The sequence below is a fragment of the Triturus cristatus genome, chromosome 9 (assembly GCF_964204655.1).
Source record: "Triturus cristatus chromosome 9, aTriCri1.1, whole genome shotgun sequence".
Taxonomy (NCBI): Eukaryota; Metazoa; Chordata; class Amphibia; order Caudata; family Salamandridae; genus Triturus; species Triturus cristatus.
The window spans coordinates 9,877,744-9,891,131 of NC_140592.1; positions in this window are offsets into that span (position 1 = coordinate 9,877,744).

The window sequence follows — 13,388 nt, forward strand, 5'->3', positions numbered from 1 at the left end:
GAGGCTAGGGAGTCGCAGAGGGCTTGAGAGGGGGTGATGTCGTTGGAGTTGGCCGAGGGATTGGAAAACTCCTTGACGATGTTGAAAAGTTCCTTGCTGTTGTGGGCGTTGTTGTCGAGTCGGTCCTTGAATGCTGTTTTCTTGGCCTTTCGGATTAGTTGGTGGTGAGTGCGGGTGGCGTTTTTGAAGGCGTCCTTGGTGTTGGTGGTTGGGTCTTTTTTCCACGCTTTTTCAAGGGTGCGGCAGAGTTTCTTGGACTTCTTAAGATCATCGTTGAACCATGAGGCCTTCTTGTTGCCAGGTTTGCTTTGACGTTTTTTCAGTGGTGCTAAGGTGTCTGCGGTGTTGGATAGCCATAGGGTGAAGTTGGCGGCGGCTAGGTTTGGGTCCGAGGAGTGGGCTGGGGTGTTTAGAAGGAGCGATGAGGAGATCTGGTCGGAGGTGATTTTGTTCCAGTTTCTTTGCAGAGTCGGTTGGAGGTGGTTGGTGGGTTTGGGCTTGTTGTAGGTGAAGTGAACGCAGCTGTGGTCAGTCCAGAGGAGATCCGTAGTGTGGCTGAAGGAGACATGATTGCTGGATGTGAAGATGGGGTCGAGTGTGTGACCTGCGATGTGGGTAGGGGAAGTGACCAGTTGTTTAAGTCCGAGGTTGGCGAGGTTGTCCAGGAGGGTGGTGGTGTTGTGGTCGTTGATCTTTTCAAGGTGAAAGTTGAGGTCTCCCAGAAGGATGTATTCTTTGGAGGGGAGCGCGAGTGGAGTGATGAAGTCCGTGATGTCTTCACTGAATTTTGCGCGGGGTCCTGGTGGTCTGTAGAGGAGGGTGCCTCTGAGTGTGGTCTTGGGGTCGATGTGGATCTGGAAGTGAAGGTGTTCGGAGTTGGCGAGGTTGGCGTCAGAGCTGGTTGAGATGCGGATAGATTTCTTGTGGACGATGGCGATTCCTCCTCCTGTGTGGCTGGTACGGTCTTTGCGAGTGATCTTATAGTCTTCAGGGATGGCAATGGTGATGTCTGGGGCGGAGGAAGCGTTCATCCATGTTTCCGTTAGGAAGGCGACGTCCGGGGAGGTGGTGTCTAGTAGATTCCATAGGTCAATGGCGTGTCTGTGGACAGATCGGGTGTTGAGAAGGATGCATTGTAGGTGGTTGGGGTCGGGAATCTGAGGTGTGGTAGTAGCGGAGATGTTGTCGGTGCCGGTGAATTTGCAGGAGTAGCAGGAGAAAGGTCCATGGGTCTGTCCAGGAGCGGCTTGGACGCAGTTGGGGGCGCGACCGGGGTTAAGGGCTAGGAGGGTGGTGGCATCGTAGGTAATGCGGGAGGGCTGGGCAGCGCGCGGGGCAGGGGGTCTGGCGCTGGGCGCGGTCCAGGCGCGGACGGGCGTAGACGGGCTTACCTTTGGCGCACCTTCGGCGCGGGTTGGGCGCGGACGCTGCGCGTGGACGCTGCGCGCGGGAACTGTTGTCATATATGGGTAGTGGAGGGGGAGGGGCGAGGGCGTCTCAGCTGGGAGGCGGGGCGGGCTAGAGATGAGCACAACAACAACAACAACACATGTTAACGCGCCGTTGACTTAATATGTTCCTCACAGTGAGAACCTGTTAAACATTTGGTTGGTACATTTGAAAAAAGCTGTTTTTCAATAAATACAAAAGTACAGTGTTTAATGTCATAAGAATTTGATATTAACTCATACATGCCAACATTCCAGAAAAGCAAAGTGGGAGAGTTAAAAAAAAAATAATTCAGGAGAATGGGGCCTTCAATCGGGTTTCTGTCATGTATGGACTTTGAATGTGCTGCTGCAGGATCGGACATTTGAAAGCAAATTCACGTGTTTTTTAAATCACCTTTCAGAAGCATGGAGCGCAATCGCAGGCTGAGAAAGAGGGGGATGCAAGAGTTTGAACTGGCCTGGCAGGTTGTGGCCAGTGCATACACCCCCCCCCCCCTCCTCCCTCCCCCTCCTCCCTCGTCAGCCCGGGCTGAAACAGCTTCGGGCACACACACAGCCGCCACCCCCCCCCCCCTCCCAGTACTTCACAGACCATTGCTTGTTAATGAGGCTTTGTTGGTATTTCACCTCTTCTAGACCTCCTGCATCGCCATTCTGACTATTGCTGGAAGAATTAGCACGTTACACAATACCGAGCCCCAGTGCTTTAAGTGGGAAAAAAAAACTGGGGGTGCTCTAAAAGGGGCGTGGTTAATGTATTGAAGGGGCGTGGCATGTATTGAAGGGGCGTGGCCTATCTGAGTAGGGGCGTGGTCTAAATCAAAATAACTAGCACTGTGTGCTTAACACCTTGGAAGGAGGTGTCGCTTGAAGCAACATCAGCAAATCCATTCCTCTCTTCAGCTCTGATGGTGCTTGACAGTTAATGTCGAGTGGATTCCGGCACTAGGTTGCGGCATCAGCCCTACACTCCGAGCCGGCATTTGATAAGATAGCGCCTTAGGCGGAGAGAAATTTGGCGCCCTTGCTAATAGAGATTGAAATGCGGCAGCAGGGGGTCCTTCATGAGTTGAGCTAAGCAGTGACTGCCCCCTGAACCCAAACGCCTCGGGACCTCCCCAGCTCACCTAAATCACTGATAGTTTAGCTGCCTCACGGTGATGGGTCTGTTGGTGTGTGTATCAGCAGGGGTGAGACGGTGAAAGGAGCGCGAAGAAAGGGACAATGAGGTGTTAAAACAGGCCGGCCCTGCTCACACCCTGACAGCGCAACAGGACAGGAAGACACCTGTGTTTTTCTAAGCTAGAGGTCTCGACATTGGAACTGTCGCGCTGTGAGTTATAGGGAAAGTTTGCAGATCCGTTGTCTGTCAGAGTGCCTTGAAAAAAAAAAAAAGTCTGCTTTCGCGTAAAACTTCTGCTTCTCATGTTAATGCCCTCGGGCTAAGTTCACGCTATATATAGTTACAACAAACGCTAATAATTACACCCTGCAGCTATGGGCAGAACTTGGCCAAAGGCACTTTGAACATTGAAGAAGAAAATGCTGATAGTGTACAAGGCTGCCTTGAAGCCACGCCCCCAGACACGCCCCTCCCAGGCTCACCCCTATCAATTTGGTGAGTACCGACACTTCTCTTTTTCAATTTAAAGCACTGCCTAACAGTGCAGCAACAGTGGGCAGAGTCTGAGCACCAGCAGTTTTTTTTTGGGCCCTCAAAACGGGTCCGAAAAAAAAAAAAAAAAAGAACGGACTACCTTTAGTAGCCACGAAAATAGAGCCCGATAGAGACCCGTTTCGAGGGCCCCCCAAAAAAACTGCCGGTGCTCAGACCCGGCCCACTTAAAGCCCTGGACCTGCCACTCACACCCAACCGTGTGGTCCGGGGAAGACCACTCACCTTGCAAAGTTTAATCATACAGACCTCCCATGCCCCACTGCGTAACCAGGGACAAGCCACTCAATGCCACAGTATGAAGTGAGACAGACCACCAACCCCCACAGTGTAATCATAGTTAGACCACTCAATCTCAGCTTGACCAGGGACATGCCACTCAAGTGCCACAGAGTAATCAGGAATAGGCCACTCACTTTCCTCAACGCAAGCAGGGACAGGCTACCGACCAACCAGAAGGGCAGGCCACTGTCCCCCCTCCCCCCTTTAATTAGTAACAAGTCACTCAAATCCCCGAGTGTAATCAGAGACGGACCACTGACCTCTCGTGGTGTATTTAGGAATAGGTCATTCAAATCCCTCCTGACCATGGACATGTCACTCACATCCCACAGTGTGTTGAGGGTAGGCCATTCAAACCCTGCAGTGTGATCGAGGACAGGCACCCAGCCACCCACTGTGTAATCGGGATTTATCCTCACATCTCAGTGTACACAGGACTCCAGAGATGCCACTATCTTCATCAGCATTGCCAGGGACAGAGCCCTCTAATATGGCGGATTGTAATTAGAGACAGACCCCATCAAAACAGATAGAGTAATCAGTGACATACCTTTCACTTCCCTCACTGAGCTTCGGCACACATCTTCCGTCTCACAACTCACCTCTCCTCCCCCAATCTCCCACAGTGTAAGCCTGGACAGACCCCCTTCCCCCGCCCAGTTCACACAGTGTAACCAGGGAAGAGCCAACTACTTCCCACAGTGTAATCCGGGACACGCCATTCATTTTTCACAGGGTGACAAGGGAGAAGACACCCCACGGTGTAATCGGCGACAGATACATCTCACAGCAGTGTAATCAGAAATAGACTCCTCGCCTCCCACAGTGCAATCAGGGACATATTCCTTACATCTATGCATCAGAGACCAGCCACTCGGCTCCCATATCGTACTCGGGAACAAACCACTCCCACCCCACAGTGTGATTCCGAGGTAAACTCCTTATAAACCTTTCACATCACACAGTGTACCCAAAGTCACACTACTCAGCATCGGAGATGGACCATTCGCCTCCCACAATGCATAGCAACACGGGTCACTACAATTATACTAACTTTTGATCCGATTGAGCTAAAAACAAAATTGTTTTTGTTAAAATCGGCAGCATATTATGGATTATATGGCAAATACAGGGCTTTAAGTGGGCCGGGTCTGAGGACCGGCAGTTTTTTTTTGGGGCCCTCAAAACGGGTCAGAAAAAAATAAAATAAAGAACGGACTACCTTTAGTAGCCACGAAAATAGAGCCCGATAGAGACCCGTTTCGAAGGCCCCAAAAAAAAACTGCCGGTGCTCAGACCCGGACAGACCCGGCCCACTTAAAGCCCTGCCGAGCCCTGTCTGCTGAAACCCCGAGGAATCGGGTTTTTGCTTGCAGGAATAGGTTTCATTGCTAGTCTCCCGCCTGAATCGGGAGTGTTGGCATGTCTGTTAACTGTATGCTGGGTGAAAAACGTAGTGAAACTGTAATTTTACACGGCAGGGACGCTCGGCATCCTGTGATTCTGGGCAAATCACCTAATCTCCCCGTGCCTAACAAAATGCAAGTGTTAATCTGTAATGCAGCTGGTGCTCATGTAAAGCACTTCAATACCGTCAGGTCGAGTCAATGATGATCATCAAGTCCTGGGAGAATTATAGAAAACCTGCTTTGTGCATTTATCAGGGTTTATCTGCAAAATTTGCACTGTGTATTTTTAAGGGGCAAATAAAGAAACTGGGGTAGATTTTTGATGGAATCTGCACGCGTTTTGCTTTTGATGCCACAAAAAACAAGTAGCAGCACACCGATAGTAGATATGACCGGAATACATTTAGGGAAGGTGGTTTATTGCGAAGAGGCCTTTTGGCGAGTCCATTTCTGACAGCTTCGAGGGGTTTCCATGCATGCCACTGTCAGCCAAGAGGCAAGATTGCTTGCCTTCGAGGAGGCCTCATGGCACGAAGGAAGGCTATCCCGGGTGGTAACTCGAAGCACCATGTGATTTTCGACAGCTGCTCCAAAGTGCTCGCACTTTCCCTCCCAGTCACATAATTCTGTTAGCGCCACCACTTGAACGTCTGCGCTTGTGCAGTCTCTTGAAACACGGGCCTCGGAAATCAATTTGATTACCTCTCGGAATTAAGTATGCACAACTGAGAGCCCCAGCGGGCCGCCAAGGAAGGCTTGCCGGGCCGCTGACGGCCCGCGGGCCGTACTATGAGTACCCCTGCCTTAGACCCTCTACTGTTTGTTGGTTGTTGTTGTTATATGTTGTTTTATAACATGATTTAGTGCAAGGATGGCATTTAATCAAATAAACAATTTGTTTTTAACAATTTTTTTCAGCAAAAAGAGTATAGGTTTGGTAATGTTTGATGCCTTGGGAGGCTGTGTGCTGTTGTAACAGTTTTATAGCTCAGTTAGTTTTCGTTTTGGGCATTGCTGAATTCATGGTAGTGTTTTCTTTAGTTTGGCCATGCCTCCTTTGTCTGGCCAGTGAGTTCGTTTGCCACAGGCCACCATTTGTATTTGTTCTCCATGCCATGGGGCTGGGGGCCATGTTGCATTGACGGTGTCCATAGTCCTGCATGTGTTCTTTGTTTTCCAGGCCTTCTTGCTTGTTGTTGGACCATGTGGCCAGCGATCATTTTGTGTAGCCAGCCAGTGTGATTTTGCCATAGGCCTGAATGTTTTCTTTATTGCGACCATGCCTCCTTTCTTGTTGCTGTTGTTTCACTATGTGGCCATCGGCCCTTTTGTGCAGCCAGCCAGTGTGTTTTTGCCATCGACCTGCGTGTGCTATTCGTTAGGGCCTTGCTTGCTGTTGTTTGTTTGTCCATGTGGCCGGCGGCCATTTTGTTCAGCTACTCTCAGGTTACTTTTTTTCCAGTTATCATTCAAAGTCAATTTCTAGGGTGATTGCTAGGAGAGGAACAGGCCCTTTTGTTTTTGTCCATTTTTTAAATATTTTTCTCTGATATCAGTTTAATAATGTTTGATGATCATTTTATTATTTGTATATTATGATTATGAACAGCATTTTTTTTGCATTTTTACACCTGCACATTCTTATCTCTCAAATGGGTTTCTCATAGTCCACTAGTACACCAGCAATTATTTTTTTGCTATATCTTTTGTTTCATGGTTTTGTTTTATTTTAATAATATATATCTATATTTCTTTTTACATTTTCCAACCATCCATCCACCCATCCACCCCCCTGCCCGCCATAAGTGCAGAGCCGCGCTCCAGCATTTGTTTTTCAAGGATTATTCCGTTTCACCCTGACCCGTTTGCTTGCCATAGGCGCACACCAACATTTATGTTTTAAGGATTATTCCCCCTGGACCTCCCCGACTGCCACAAGTGTGAACCTGGCTTAGATTACATCTGTATGTTGTTATCATGATTGGAAATGAAGGAGCTTATTTACAAACACCTTGCGCTGCGGGTGCGTGACATACCGGTGGTGGAAGGGGCTTGTAAATAAGCCCCAAAATATTTATGTTATGGTGGTGTGGTTTAACTTTGGAATGGATACACTATTGTTGATAATTTAGAATAATAACTTAAGTAACCATATTAAATTATATTGTCTTTGGGCCTAATTGCAAGTTTGGCGGTCCAGCAGTGGAGGTGCAGTGGCGGTTGGGGACCGCTCCACTGGCGGTCTCACCGCCATATTACCACTATGGTGGTCAGACCGCCATAGGACCGCTGCAAACACCAGCTATCCGCCTTTTTAATAGGAACGCCAAAGGACCGCCCGTCAGACCACGAGGTAACTTGTGAGGCTTGGCAGTGTGGGAGTGGGCGGTGGCATGTGGGTCCACTCCAACACCGCCAAACTCATAATCGGGCCCTTTGTCTCTACTGAATTCAAACTTCAACAATGTCACATTTCACTTAATGTTTTTCTTGCTTCTTTGCTTTTAGGTGCACAAGAGACGTCACCCAGAGTACTGCCAAACAGAAGGCCTGTAGAAAATGATGAGACCACACAACACATGAAGTGAGTCCCCCAATCTCTTCCGCTTGTGCATCGTAGTGACAGTTGACAGCTTCAAGATGGTCCCAAAGAAAGATGCTGTCAAGAAAGTGGCCAGTGAGAAAAAGCAGCTTCCCATCACTGGTGTGCCGACCAAAACCTTTTTCCCGCAAACTTGTGAATGTCGCACTAGCCTCCAGGGAGCAAGCAGGGAGCAGCCCTCCCGCATCAATGGCACCACGGCAACCTAAGCCCTGGACCATGTCTGTCAGCGAGGCAGCCACTGCAATCATGGCGACGAGTGATGAGCAATGATGTTGAATTTGATTTGTCTGTTTCGTAAAGTAGTACCCGACTGTTGCAGGAAAATGAGCACCGTGGACAACAGCCGCAGCCATTAATATCAGATCTTCCTAAAGTATGAACAGAACAGGATGTTGAGCTTCCTGCTGAGCAAGAATCTTCTCTTTTAGAACCATTGCTTCCAGATGTCCAGCAAGAAAAAGGATGGGTACTACTCCGCCATCTTCTAAAAGCCCCCCACCTGATGATCTGGACAGGATTGGACCCCGGCTGAGTCTGAGACACGCCAGGAGAGGCGAGGGAACAGGAAAGTTTCTGAAAGCCTTAAAGCTATGGAATGGGCTAAGGATGACGTGCCAGTCATTGTCATGGAAGCTGGCTCAGAGGAGAGCCAACCATCGCAACACCCGCCTACCTCCAGTTCTTCGGACATTGGAAGTGGCACGCAACCATTTACAACTACCCAGGGTGGTGACATAGTGCTGCTTCCGCTCGCCAGCCATTTAAGACACCAGTCATTCCAAATCTGTGGCAGAGAAAAAGCACAAAGAGGTGTAGCAGGTGCAGCAAAACCCTTTTACTCAAAGTCACAACAAATAACAGAGTGGGACGTTAGTTGAGTCTCCCTCTTTCGGAGTTTGTGGAAAACAAAAAAAGATTGGTGCACAGCTATCTAAAAGACGGCCGCTGTGCAAACAACTTTCAGTGCCTTCACAGGAGCCGGTGTGGTGGCGGCTCCAGTGAACACACATAGATTGCGCTAGGCTGGCGGTGCTCTTTAAAAATGGCAGTCCTCTGCCCGCCAGGGGAGCTGAGGTAATGTCCTCCGTCACCCTGATGGACCGAGGTAAAGCTGCCACACACGAAACCAGGTCCTAACATTTCTGGCTCAATGATAAACTTCTCGTGCCCTGAGACTGAAGTCTCTGCTCAGTCTTTCCTTCGGGAGGCATAGTTTTGTCCATACTTGTTTCTCCCTTCCAGCCGCTCTCTGCCAAGACAATGTTTGCAGTTTAGGTAAATGTATCTGTGACTGGTGAATCTTGCTGAGCGAACCAGTTCCACGCTCACCTCCGATTCTTATCAGCACCAAGGTCCATTCTTGTTCCCCTAGCCTGCATTACAGCCTCGGTGGAGAACATGCACAGCCTGCCATCCCCTGTCTGAGCAGTGACCCACCGCGCTCAGACCAATAATAACGCTGCTCTAAGGCAGCATTGTGATTGGGCAGGGGATTCTGGGATGCTGTGTGCTTCCTCTTCCTGAAGGACGGAGGAGAGGCAGTGGCCGGCGGTATTAAGATATGTGTTTTTAATAAATTTTTAGGTCTCGCCTGACCCAGCGCATGCGCTGATCTGGCGAGACTTTTTGAGAGGGCTCCAAAAAGTTCTACCAGGCCAGCCTAGAGCTACAGTGCATGTGCGCGGGCGCGCGCCGCGCATGACCGCGATTACTTTCACTTTCGCGGCCGCACGCCTCTTTGATGTTTGAACGCGATCGTGATCACTTTCGCGGCCGCTTGGCATAGCCAATAGGTCTCGCTTTTGGGACCTTATAAGTATTTAGTTATGCAACTGTTGCATGGCTAAACACTTATAAGGTCCCAAAGGTGAGACCTATTGGCTATGCCAATACTTGTTTTAATTCCTCCCACCACCTCCATCCCCCCGCCGCACCACTCCCGTTGGTTAGCATCCACTACTGGTCCAAAGACAGGCGTGTATCCCACCTCCACCACTTCAGTGTCTAGGTCCCCTCTCTTCAGCTTCGAGGATGTTGGCACCACACGCTTCCTGTGTGTGGAAGCTATCCTCATCTGCTGCCTTGTGCCACACACACAGATACACACACACGCACGCACACACACACAGACACACACACGCACACACTTTTACTTTTCATGAGTTAGGCTCCGTATTCCACCTGAACGCAGAAATCTGCCTGTTCTCTTCCAAAATCAAATAAAGCTGGCACACTACTCCCCTCTCTGACCCTTATTATGATAATGGGTGGACCACCACCGACGGTCTGTTGGTGGCGGTCAGCTCGACATACAGGGTATGGGTCCGACCGCTGCATTGCGATTTAGCCGGTCGGACCTCAGAGGATGGGGGAGGGTAGGACCACCGCCTCCAACAGGATCCAAGATCCTTTCAGGGTGGCGGTCAGAATCCTAACCCTTCAGGGGTGGCAGTGTCTACGCAGGCACTGCCATAGGGATTGGAATGTCAGTTTTTGACTGCCTTTTCATGGCGGTCCCACCGCCCAGAAAAAGCACACAGATGGGGACTTTGGAGACCCCAAGCAGGACCCCCGACCCCCGTAGGCCACTGTTCAGTGGTCCTGGTGGCACATGTAGTGCCCCCATGCACATTCATGCATTGGTGCATGAATGTGCACAAAGTGCTCTATAACGCTGCGGCTCGCGCTGCCGCCCTCTTCCAGGCTGCCATAGAGCGTTCTTCCACCCACCAGCCCGGCGGGCACATTGTAATTGGGTGGTCGGTCTGCCGCCTGCCTGTCGGGCAGTCCCCTGACCCCCATGGTATTGGGCAGCGTGCGACAGTCCAACACCATAATGATGCCCTCTGTGTCAACAACCCAGAACATGGGCAATGGTTCTATGTCACGATAAAGGGCACACGGTGCCCCTCTGACTCACAGAAGGGGTTCTGGACCTTGGCATCATCATGAAGTGGACAAGGCTACAGCGCACACGCTAGCTTAGCGTGTTAGCTGGCCAAAGGCACCAGATTCATATGCAGTCGTGTCACTCAGCGCCAGGGGACATTCATGCCCCACCAATGACACACGAGCAGCTGTGGATGGCTGGTCTCTTCCTGCGCTGGTGGGTCACAGACAGTAACAGGACTCGTGATCTACTGATAGGTGAGACATAGAAAGAAACACACGTCATACCATCGAAGATTGCACAGGGAGTGCGGGAGTTTGACATCAGAATAGCGTCACTTCCCACGAGAAGAGGCTTCCATGGTCTGCAGGCCGGGCCGTGCTAGAGGGTGTTATAACAGCTGACTCGACACTTCTACAGCCCCCGGGGCATCGGTACCGAGGGGGGCCTTTGGACACTAGAAGGCAGCCTTCAAGCCGCTGGGCAGTGCAGGCACTAGCGTCAACCCTTTTCCAGCCCAAATCCACCGAGTTCTCTGACCCTCCCCCACCCCACCCACGACTCTTTGACACCCACATCTCTGACGTTTCAGCACAAACCGGACCAGGATCTGAAAGTGAAACTAGTTCCAGGTTTCAAAATGTTACCACCAGCAAATATTGCCAATGAAATGCAAGTTATTCAAAGCTCTCGGTGAGAACACAGGCGAGCTGTTCACTAAACCCCTGTGGGGATAGAAGAAGCCTGCTCTGCAGAGGAGCCTGAACAGGCGACCCCCCCCTTACCTGGCTGCTGGTGCCCCTCAAGCAGGTCTTGCGCTTCCAAGAAATCTGAGCTGCATGGGATCTCACATTATGGGGCAGATTTACAAGCCCTGTGCGCCACTTTTGCGCCGCCATTGCGTCACTTCTGTGACGCAGCAGCGGCATAAAGCTAGCGCCATGCTAGGGGTATTTACAACGTGACGCATCTAGGGTGATGCGTCACGTTGTAAAGCCCTGCACCACATGAAACCTGCGTCAGGTTTCACGTGGGCGTACCAGCGCAGGGTGGGCGTTCCGGCGCAGGAACGCCTCGGAAAAGTGCCTGAGTGAAATCTACAAGATTTCACTCAGTTACTTTTCCGACCCCGCTGCGTCAAAACCTTGCGCCTGCTTGAAGCAGGCGTAAGGTGTGATGCACCATGTGCAAGATAGGCCGGGTTGGCACAGTGCTGGAGTTGCGTCGCGCCCGCGACACAACTCCAGCACTGTGCCAACATTAGGACGGCAGATGCGACACGCATCTGCACTTCCTTGCGCCATGATGCGGCGCATTGTAAATGCGGCGCATCCGTGGTGGCGCAAGGATAGTGATGCGTGTCACAAGTTTCCTGGCACATCCCTGATGATTTGCAGGGATGCGCCAGGAAACGTAAATCTGCCCCTCTGTATTTACTAGTTTTATAAAACGCTGCGTGTTACCTTCCAATTACTTCAGAGCGCTGGATGTAGGATCATAGTGCCTGTCAGAAAGGTGAGGGGCGGAGCTGCGACAGAGGGCGGGAGGTTGTTAGTGACATTCTGGGACCAGAGCAGGTTTCAGATGCTCAGGAACAAGCTGGTAAAGGGGGAGGAGTGGTGGGGGTGAAATAAATTAGCTCTAAATACATCAGTGGCTGGTACAATATGTACCATTTGGAAACACTTATGCTGTGCATATGAGAAAAGTAAATGTTTCTGCATGAATACATTTGAACATGACATTCTATAACATATTTAAAAGAGCGGAAAGGCATTAAGAGGTGCTCCCCCCCCTGTTGAGATGGGCAGGTCTGGGTACCTCAGACTGTCCCACCTGTGTACATGAACACACTCCCCAATCTGGGTCCAGCTCATCACATAACTGGGGGGATTTGCCCTCTTCTTCCTTGAGAAGACAGAAAACATGAAACTTGATTTGCAGTGGGCCTTGGAGAATTGTCCTCTCTTACCCACCTCCACCCTCTCCCCCCTTTACCCACATGTCCACCTGGGCACACTCTCAAAAACAACGTCTCATGGACTTCCTTGAAAACCTATAAGGAATGAGCCGTTGGCAACATTCTAGCAGCGCTGAAACCCAAGGACCACTTCACCAACCCTATTCCCTCCAACTTCTTCAATGAGATCAAATCGTCGATAGTCCCACTCTGGTCCAAGATTGTTAATGCCGCTCTACTCCAGGGCTTTACCCCTGATTGCCCAAAGTCGGGACATGTGTCCCCAATCCTAAAAAAACATCAGCTGACCACATGGAATTGAGCCCCTTAAGGGTGAGCAGACGCGCTTTAAAATACACTTGATTGATTGAAACAACTTCTCCCCGATCGTCAGCATTCCAACTCTGGCGAAGCTCCTGGAAAAATGTGTTCAAATCCAACTCTGTGACCACATTGAACAATTCTGCCTTCTGGACCAATTGCAATCCGGCGGCCGCCCAGGGCACAGTACTGAATCCGTTCTTACACACATGGTGCACGATGCGCTAAACATGTTGGATCAAAACAAATCTTTCCTCCTTGACCTTTCTTCAGCATTCGATACGGTTAAGCACAACAACTTACTACAACTATTGGAACAGAGAAAGAGCTTATCAGGGTGCGTTCTAAGCAGGTTCACCTCATTTCTCCAAAACAGAACGCAAATATTCAAGGTTAATCAGTCCCTATCTAAGACCACTTCAGTCACACTAGGAGTCCCGCAGGGTTCCTCCTTCTCCCCCACTCTCTTTAACTTGATCATGGAGACACTAATCAAAATTCTGAGTTTATCAAACATCCAATATCCCATGTACGCTGACGAAACCCAACTATACCCGAAAGTCCCCCACCCCCCGAAGACATCTGATCCCTCAATTTAACTTTACAGAAAACACAAATCTGGCTGGCAGACAATCACCTCAAACTAAAAACCCTCAAAACCGAATTCCTCCTAATCGCCCCTCCCAACCAATCACCCATCATTGAGGAATGGCTGAGGCAACTAACAACCCTCAACTGCGTGCCCCAAGTTATCGATTCAGCGATATCACAAGGAATAACTCTTGACAAGAACCT